We start from the raw sequence: 10,514 nt of genomic DNA, 5'->3' as shown, positions 1-10,514 counted from the left end.
CACATTTCCGTGTGATATGAGGTGACTCCTTCCTACACATGACATGCATATTACACCATGATTCGGAATTGTAATATTGGAGCTATGAATTACTTGTCGATGGCAAAGAGTTGTGTCTGCATTAAAAGGCACGAACGTTTTCGAGTCATTGCTAATCTCATTATATCTAATGGATTTTATTGGGTACGGTTCGGCTTGACATGTTTGCATGCCGTATGGAAATGAGGTTTTCTTTTGTTAAAATTGAAATGACTTGTTCTATGTTTCTGTGACTCCTCACAAGTTTATTTTATGGCACAAGAACCGTAGCCCAGGTGCATGTCTTCTAAGGAAGTCGGCCCACTTATCCCATGTAAATAAGCTTACATGCTGATGGCGCCGAAAGTAGTGATAGATTTATGGAATGTGCTACTTTCGATGCATGTAGTATTTGTATACTGTTGGTACTCCGATTTCACAGTTTGCAAGTGTATGTTCCTTACCGTTGGAACAGCAAAACTCATTTAGTCATAATTTCACTGTCATATCAACAAGTCAATTTAATAAACAACAGCTGGCAACTGAAAACGGTTGCAGTTACAAATACTCTAGCCAATTTTCCAGTTGATTTTTTATGCACAATTTGCACGACAACGAAAATATGTTGGGTAACCATTCCGCAAACGATTTTGTTTTAGTTCACCATTCACACGTTGTTAAACGATCAGTAATTATCGCTGCTGCGTTAAGCCAAAGCACTATATCGCATTGATTGTGTGGTAAGGAGAGCTTTCGACAAGCTCTGAGGGTCTTTCGGATTCCATTGCAAAAGTGGAATATTTCAGTACAAAATAAGCTTTAAGCTCGTAACAGATTTTTGAAAGCAAAGGCACAAATGCGGAAGCTGTTTTGGCTGAACACGGTAGATGGACACACTAATTTTATAAGTAAAATAAATCGCCAAAATAGCCAACATATTTAAAAAAAAAGTTACATTTTTTTGCGGGTCGATGGCTGCTACTGAAACAACAGCTGCGAAAGTACTCAGTTCCGATCGTAACCCGAAAATATGTGAGAAAAAAATATTTAGGATTTTTGGTTTGGATGAGAGAGAAAATGAAGAAAATAAGAAACGAAAATTGAGCTTTACGAATGGACATAAATGTAACGTCGAATGAAATTTAGAGAAATTTGAACAAAAAAAAAAAGAAAATGTCGACCCGACATCCGTGTGTTACTATTTTTTAGTTTAGTTATAAGTTTAAATTGTTTAAGATTTGGTTGTTAAATTATTACGTTAAGTTTGATGGTCAAAACAAACATACAATTGGAAGACTGCACAAACGCATCTCACAAAAATCAATTACTTTTTCCATCACGCGTCACACGCTTTAATTAAAAAAAAAATTGTTTTCTACAAACTAGTCCAAAATGGGGTTGACTAAAGCTTACTCAAATCAAATGATTTTTCTAGGGAATATTCTTTTTAATTTTGTGCGAAGTAAACTGAATATTTTATGACGGTCGAAAGGGAAATGAAAATTCCATTCAAAATATAGCAACGTTGAGCCTAATGAAGTAAAAGATTTTTAAGCAAATAACAAAGTGTTGCTTAAAGACAATATAACATGTTATGATATGTCTTCACACGATGCGTCTTCATTCGTATTGCAATTAAAATCCCGTCAAAGCGACTATTACAGTTGGGGTAATACTGCAAAGCTGTTAAAGGAAATGGATTTTAAGGCTATTGTTTTATTATTCAAATTCTGGCGGATGTTTCGCCTGAGTTTTTGGTGGCTTTCCATTTTCGATAAATTAATTCTTGAAAATTCTCGAATTAGAAATTATTTCAAGAATTTAACTAACTTTGTAGATCTAACTAACTTCGTGTCCTAAGACACGTTTAAGGGGAAAGAATGATTAGTGGTATGTTGAGAGGAACACTGAGTAAAACAGCACTAACCATTATTTGTCTCCAAACGTCGGTCGGCTCACAAAAAAAAACGTCGATGGAACTTTTCTAGAATCTTTAAGCTGCCGAAGGTGCTGAGTCTGACTATTCGCCTACACCTTATTTCCAACTCTTGCATTATTGAAAGAATCTGTCGTCTAAATATTCATTGGAAATATCAATGAAAAGCTTGCATACATGAGAATGGCGCGATTGAACGTGACGCGGTAAAAGGGCATTCTTATGCTCTGGAATAACAAAAAATCCTGTACCCAAATATTGTTTGGTTTTCAACGGCGGTGTTATATGTCTCAAAAGAAGTTGTATAAACGTTTTAAAATATTCAAATCTTCGGTCAGCACTCCTTTGAGCATGTTAGACAGTTCAAAAACAAAAAACTCAGATAAATTTTTGCTCTACAAAAAATTGCTAAACCTTAAATTAATGAAAAGAAATAAAAGTTCGTCGACCACTTACGCACTCAACAAAACTTAAATAGAGTCGCGATACCACCTCTGCTTTTTTTCATGTTCTTATTGAGGGAGTCTAGTACTAGAAGGAACCACATTCTGTTCGCGGATCCATCCTGCCGTTTCGGAGATGGTTGTGCGGGACCAACACAGCTGGCTGTGGCTACGTGGTCAGGTTGTCGAGGGAAGCCATTTCAATACGAATTAGCTTAGAATTAGTCCCTCTATCCGTTGCAATAACAATCTGTATTCAAATCGACTCGTCGGTCCCGCACAGCCATAAGTGCCGGTTCTCCGAAACGGCTGGATGGATTCGCGAACTGAATGTGGTTCCTTATAGTACTAGACTCCCTCAATAAGAACATGAAAAAAAGCAGGTTCCTTATAGTAGTCGAGTCCCTCAATAAGAACATGAAAAAAAAATCAGAGGTGGTATCGAAGTTTTGTTCAGCCCACCGTGAATTAATCAACTCAGCCGAATTCAGATTTTCTTTTTCTTCGACGAATTACAAAAAACAAGGTCCAGCGTTCACACATGCTTGTACTTAAATAAATAATCAAACCTTTTCTGTGAACATTTTGCTTTTCACTGTTCACTTTTAATTTGCATCAATTTTGTCACACTATTGTCCTTATTTTGAAAAAATAAGCTAAACAATTAAAATGTACCACGCTTTTAAAGCAGCTTTCTTAAGAAATGAAATGGCACACTACATAAGATTAAGTAGAAATTAAAACAAAGATTTAAAAAAAAAAAATTATTAAAAAGTCTTCCTTGAACAAGAAAAAAAAAAACTTAAAAATTGACAAAAGGGAAAATTAAATTTAAATTTACGAATTAGGCTAACAATGTAAGACTTTATGAACAACAACTTGATAATGACGTTTTGATCGCAATTAATTTTTTAACAATAAATTCTTAGTCTGACTAAAGCTTCCAGGAGGGTAATGCAGAGCAGGGCCGTTCAGGAATTTTTAATTCCGAGAATTTTCAAGAATCAATTTCAAGAAAATATTCCCCGCCTTAGCGCCCATTTACATTTTACGCATGCCAAATATTCCGATTTTTAAACCATCTGCGCAGGGGGTACGCAAATATGAAGAAAATTTCTAAAATTATTTTAAGCGTAACCCGTTAGGGCATGCGTAATTTGTGAATAGCTCCTTTCAGTTTGAATTTTATTGTTGTTTAAATGATCGCTTCTTAAATGGCTCAATAGCGAAGAAAAAAAGCCGCAAAAAAATTAAAGCGAACAAATGTCAAACACTTGTCGATCAGAATTAAAACATTCGACCCTTAGCAATAGAAACATTGTGCCGATAACAGTGTACCGGACTTCAGACCTGCTAATGGCTATACCTGATCTTAAACTGATTTTCGAAAAAAAAAACGACACAAAATGACCCGCAGTATTTAGTGACATTATATAACCGAGACATTCTTCAAATCGTTTTTTAACATGAAGCAGACGATTCCGAAAGTCATAACAATTCTCGAAAAAAATCCTGAAAACAGGTACTGCCCATAAATGCTCATTTTTGTGCAAATGTACAAAAATGTCGATCAATCATGGCGTCTTCTAAATTTGAACAAAAATAAGAAATCGATTTGAAGGACATCTCGGCCAAAAATATGTCACTAAGTTCTATCCAAGATGGGTCTTTCCAAATCACTCCCAGGTCACTCCCTGACCTCAATTCATGTCAGGTGAAAATTAAATAATTCCGGCTCAGTGGCTAACTTGACCTGACTCCGAGCCTTATTTTAGGCAAGAACTAACAAATGAAGCAAAATCAAGTATTTATCTAAATCAAAGATTCAGCATTACAGTTCTAGGATCAACTCAACGTGGATTTAAAATTTGTCCATGTCGTGGCCTGTTATTGGTAAATTCATTCACTGAGATACATCAAAACATAAATTCAGTAAATTTTCGATAAGATGAGTAAATAAATTTACCAATAATATGCCCTGGTCCATATTACCAATCAAATATTAATTTATGTAAGATCGAAAAAAGGTTAAAAGGCAAAGTCCTTGCTCAAAAATTAAGATCTGTGAATCTCACAAAAAACGACAAGTGTTGCTCATAATTGAGGGAATGTGTGTTTTTAAAGGAAATGAAAACATTGGATTTCACTAAATGGAAAATGAAGCTTTTTCGACTGTAAGTTTGAATGAATAAATATTTACATTAGGAAAAACAAAATTGTTAAAATGAAACGCTTTTATGAAATAAAATTCATTCGAAAGACCATACTATTTCAATTGCATTTTAATTTTACTGACGTAGTTTTGCAAATAATATTGAGAAGAAGAAAAAACACAATTTACGGATGCTTTTTAATAGTCATTTGTGTACCTGTTTTGGACGATTGATTTAAGGCAATTTCGCGGATTGTAGGCCGAACGAAGTGAGGTCTACAAGCGAAAGTGCCTTAAATCAACCGTCCCAAACAGGTGCACATGTGAGTTTTCATGCAGAGGGCCGGAAACCCGAGAAAATTCGAAAAATTGCCCACATTTTCGGCCCCGAAGCATGAAAATGATTTTTCATACCTAGGACCCGAATCTCCGTCGGATATGAAAAATATTATTCGTACCACGGACTAAAAGTCTTTTTTAGCGTATTCGATTCCAGACCTCGCCTTCGGCTCTGTCTGGAAACCTCTCACACGCTAAAAAAGATTTTTAGTCCTAGATACGAAATATACTATTCTGTCTCCCGTCGCAAGGTGTAAGACTTACCTTCGACGAATTGTGTGTCTAAGGGTTATTTTACACGCGATGTGACAGACAAAACTAAAGTCTGCTTCAAAATTAAGATTTTCGAGCACATCGACGGGGATGAAAATGATGTGAAATTTGGATTTTTTTATCGAGTTTTCGTCTTTTTGCATAAAAAATTACATACGAACAATCTTGGAGGATTGATTTTAGGCACTTTCGCTTGTGGCCATCACTTCGTGCGGGATACAACTCGCAAAATTGCTCAAAGTCAATCGCCCAAAACAGGTACGTAAATAACAGCTTCATTTTAAATGATTGGCGTACCTGAGATAAAATTTCGCCTGATTTTAACCCAACTTTGTTAGTCTAGGTACTTGTGTACTTCCGTACGCCTTAAGTTCTTTAAGATTTTTCTTTTTTCCATGTTATGCCACGAAAAGTTGTGAAACAAATTTTTTTTCCGGAAAATGGAAAATCGTTTTTTCGTCCGGAAAAGCCATTCATATGAAAACCTTCAAAGTCTAATATCTACGAAAATACAATATCGTTTTGAAAAGTTTCTTCTGCTCTGTATGGCTCATTGCCAATATTTCATTGAAATTTTTTTTTTTGTAGGAGTCGGAATGAAACCAGTGTTAGGGTTTCACCAAAATGTGTCCCGGAATTGCATCGTTGCATTAAATATTACCCGTACTTAGCACCAAATCGATTGTGTTTGCTTATTTAATTTGGTTTTTGCGAGGAAGAAGTCACACTAGTCGTGTGACAAGGATTTGCAATTCACTTTGTATTTTCTACTATATTTCTGCAATCGATGGGAGGAAAACTTCAGCAGTGACCCTGTCTCAAAATTTGTAAGTCAACAATTTTGGTCAAGTCAAAGCAATACAACACTTTGTCAATGTTGAATTACTGACCAAGCAATACAACAATTTTATTAATAATTTGTAAGTGTCGTTTCGCCTTCAGATTTTTATATTTAAAATGAAATTTCTTAGTTACTCAGTATGTTAAGTTTCAGGTCAGAGATTATTTATTCATTTTGATTGATGACAAAAACTTTAATGGAATCTATCATCATATACCTTTGTAAATTTGGGTGAGTCGGGTCCCTCGCCTGATGAGATAAAATGCATATAAACAATTTTTTATACAAAAGTTGTCTCGAACACCTACATGCTCGAGGAATATTACCGGATCAGATTCTGGTATTTTAAATAGTTGAATAAATACCGCGTTCTCAGAAACGCTTCGTACATACATTGTATTATTCCCTTAACTGAAAGTAAAAGTCTTACGTCACTATGAACTGTTTCGACTGTAAAAGGCAGCTCTTGGACTGTTCCATGATCACTTTTGCTTGAAGTGCTTTGATGTAACGCTTGAAAACACGCTAACTTGACTTGATGAGTTCGGCAACACATCGTGTGCGCAAAACCCCATTTACTGACGTGTTAGCATCAAATTAGTTGAAATATTCATAATTTTCAAGCAAAATACATCAACACAAAATTCTGCTACACATGATCGAAGTAGGATTCTGACAATTGCGTGCGCATAAGTTGCTATATTGCTCGCTCCGCTCGTATCGGTAAACTCACATCTAGCGCGCAAAACAAGCCCATTTACTAACTAGTTAGTAATTTGGTTGCTATCAATACTATTGATAGGCCACTCACACTACGCATAATGCTATTTGTTAGAGACATAAAAATCAACAGATTCCTCTTAAACGACACTTATTTCTCGTACATTTCCTGCGACATGTGATGTCAAAAAAAAAGGTATTAGTACATTACTTAACAATGGGACAAGAGATGGAAATGGTACTTCTTGTGTGAAATTCGTATGCCGATCGAGGCGTAGCCGAGGTCGGTAGACCCACAAGAAGTACCATTTCCATCATTGGCCCTATTTTCAAGTAGGGCATTTTATTCAAAAACTTGACGTAAAGTTTTGGATCCGTGCAGTAAAGTTAACTTTGTGCCATCGAGAATTGAAATACGACGGATTTCCATATCGAACTAGATTGAAATGTCCAAAATTTCCACACCAGTTTGATGGGATATTTCAACACTAAAAGCAGTGTTGATATGGAATTTATATGAGTTATTACAGCATTCGTTTTATAAAATGCAACGTTCCGCTCGTAAGGAATACTTGGGTCTACTGCTGAAAAAATCAACATTACAATACTTGTAACACAACATACTATTACCTCACGTTGTTGAATAAAGATTCTAAAAATGAATATGGATACAAATTTCCGATAGCTATGATAATACGCAACCTTCAATCATCATTTACATTACCCGTCACCATCTTCAAAATGGGAAATGCAAACCACCTGTTCATACTAATTAAAATAATTACACGGAACAAAATTCCGCTCTGATCAAAAGAAGATTAAAGACAAACTACTTGCAAATAGTAACATGTAACTAAAGCGAGCCCGAAGCTTACACTCTAAGTATGTAAGTTTAATGCTCCAATACTCCAGCCGCTCGCAATGTCGAAGGACTCAGTTACTGACTAGGGATGGGAGATGTTCGAAATTATCGATAATATCAATCGAAAGAAATTATCGATAATTGATTAATCATATCGTTATCGATAATTTAATAATTATCGATAATTATCAAAATATCGATATTTTGATATTTATCTGAAAATTCATGACAATATACCGATATATCGGAATATATCGGTAAATATCGGATTTTCGGACCGAAATATCGATATATCGAATTATCGATATCTTGATAATTATCAAAATATCAATAATTATCGATTATCGATATTTTTTGATAATTTTCGATAAAAAATTATACTGACCCAACCGAGCTAAGTGAAAGAGGAATGTAGGAGGAATTTTCCAACTTTCGGCGCATGCTTCTCTTTTGATGCTTTATTTTAGGACCGGAACTCAACGGAAAACACTAAAAAACCAGGCCTTTACTCATCGATCAGTATTTATCGATGTATCAACATATGGATACATAAATTCTCTCAGTCTATCGTAAAACCGAATAACAATTTTTTTCTAAATTGAATAATATATTTGTGACACGTTGCTCCAATTATGTGTATAAATTAAGGATCCGCGGTTGGCTATTGATTCAGTATAAAAAATTTGTTCCGAAATGAATTTCAATATTTTTGTGAACGTTGTTCTCTTGATTGTTGCTGCTGGTGTAAGTTTTTAATTTTAGTAAATCTTTTAAAAAATTACTTGAAACTACTCTGTAGCACATCAATGGCCAAGATGCAATTGCAGAAGCAGCACCCGAACCAATATTTACAATCTTACCATTTCCTCTGCCAGCTACTAAATATCCAATCAAACAAGATTGTTCGCTTGTTAAATGCCGTCTTCCGACATGTACAGGATATATGAAACCGATAAAATTAGCGGGTGCATGTTGCCCACAGTGCGTATTGGATTGTACAGACATTCTTTGTCTGGATTGCGTGGGTACTAGAGAATTTGACCAATGCTGTCCCACATGTGATATCGGTGGACCCGTTGCTGAAGCTTATTGAACGCGGTAGCCAATATCCAGTTCTCATTGAATTAAAAATAAATTCTAAATGAGTAAACAAAATATTTTTTGTATTCGTCGATGTTAAACTAAAATTGAATTGAATTTCATAAAAGTTTATTGATTTCATTTGTTGTGTACTGTTCAGTTCATGCAACAAGATGTGTGTCCTTTTGAAATGGATTTTATCGCACCAAAACAGTCATCTGTGCAAGAGCTTTAGTTTTCCGATGTTTTAAGAGTCCATGTCTTTGTAAAGACATAAAAATAGTGCAAATTATTGTAGAATGGTGTGCTTTGGACCAGTGATTAATGTTGAAACGTAAATTTTAAAAACAATTACTAGTCCTTAAAAAACCCACACTTAACCTCTCCACCCCTTTTCAAAGTTTTCTGTGCAGAGGCAACTTTAATGAATTATTGTGAACTGATTTCTTCACCTATCGCAGTGATATATAGCTCAAATGAAAAAGGAAAGTCCAAGCTTTTTTTCAGTATACTGAAATTGTCCGGTTTTCCACAGATTTTCTAATTTTTCTTCAGTGATAGTTTTTAATTTGAAGGTTAAATTTAAATATCTTCAAAATTTTGTTCTGAAAATGAAAATTTCTTTTTGGAGTATTGTTTAGTATTTAATTAGCCGCCACTTTCCCAAAGAAACCACTCTTAGATGTTTCCAAACGTAGCGGCCAGCTGCCATTTTCGTGTTAAATTTGAGCCATTTTAAATGAAATTTTTTTGGTCAGAAAAACTTTTTATTTTTTATTTTTTTAAGCAGATTATTTGTTAAAGCTGCTACAAATAACTAAAACGTAGGAGAAAAGATGGTTTTTCAATTTTCGAAAAGGTTTATGGTAGCACATTTGCGTTTATTATGCAAATGTGTCACCCTTTGTGAACTTTGACCAACCATGTAACCATGAAAACAGTTAACATCATCAAAAAGCTGCAGATTCCAGCTTCAACACTCCATATTGAAACGAAAATGCGATTAAATTTTGACGCATTAGGTGTTAAGGAATGACGCAATCGTAGGAAAATGTATTACTTCGCATTGATTAGAAAAGAACCGATACGCAACTCGTAACTTTATTGTACTTACATTTAACGTGTTTTTCTTCTGTTTTTGATTTCTCTCACTTGCCACAATTGATCGCAGCCATTAAATTAGGCATCACAAATATTCAGGAGCATTAATGGTTATTTGTTTACCAAGGGTAGAAAATAGGAAATCCAACAAGAGTGAAAGTGTATGACCAGAGGGAAGCGAGTTGAAATTTCCTATTTCTGCCCGAGGTGAACACATAATTTTTCATTCGAGCGTGGCGCAAATAGCCGTTTTTATCCGCGAAACAAACACATCAGTTTGCTTCACCATTTTTCAAAACATTTTTCAAGTGAAAGTTTTACAATTGCTAAATGTTTCTCATATGCAGAATGAGCACCAGCTGAATATCACCAGCTGGTGTACAAACAACAACACTTTGTATTGTATACAATTCAAAGACAACCTACACACAGTGCATTTCTACGTTAACGTCATCTACGCGCACATAACACGTATGAATGAAGTAAACACATTGTTAAGAATTGTTGTTTATCATACAATAAGTGTGTGTTAGCAGATCCAGCTGGTGATATTCAGCTGGTGCTCATTCTGCATATGAAAAATATTTACAGGCTGTAAGTTCACCCATGGGAAAAACAAGAGTTGAAAAAATAAAAAATTTCTCACCTGAACTGTCATCAGAGAGCGTCAACAAAACGCCATCTTCTCGCCGCATTTCAGGAAAGAAAATATAGTTACTCACGCCGAACGTATGAAAATATATTAGGAA

At 35.0% G+C, this 10,514-nt stretch overlaps 1 long non-coding RNA gene across 1 annotated transcript; it reads left to right on the top strand.

Moving 5' to 3' along the window:
• Positions 1 to 8,238: 8,238 nt before the first annotated feature.
• On the top strand, positions 8,239 to 8,739 carry LOC119078488. Its single transcript, XR_005088015.1, has 2 exons — positions 8,239 to 8,328; positions 8,384 to 8,739. It is a non-coding gene; the product is annotated as an uncharacterized LOC119078488 (long non-coding RNA).
• The last annotated feature ends 1,775 nt before the right edge of the window (positions 8,740 to 10,514 follow it).

Source organism: Bradysia coprophila, unplaced genomic scaffold (assembly GCF_014529535.1).
Source record: "Bradysia coprophila strain Holo2 unplaced genomic scaffold, BU_Bcop_v1 contig_297, whole genome shotgun sequence".
NCBI classification, from domain to species: Eukaryota; Metazoa; Arthropoda; class Insecta; order Diptera; family Sciaridae; genus Bradysia; species Bradysia coprophila.
This window is presented reverse-complemented; position numbering and strand designations above follow the sequence as displayed.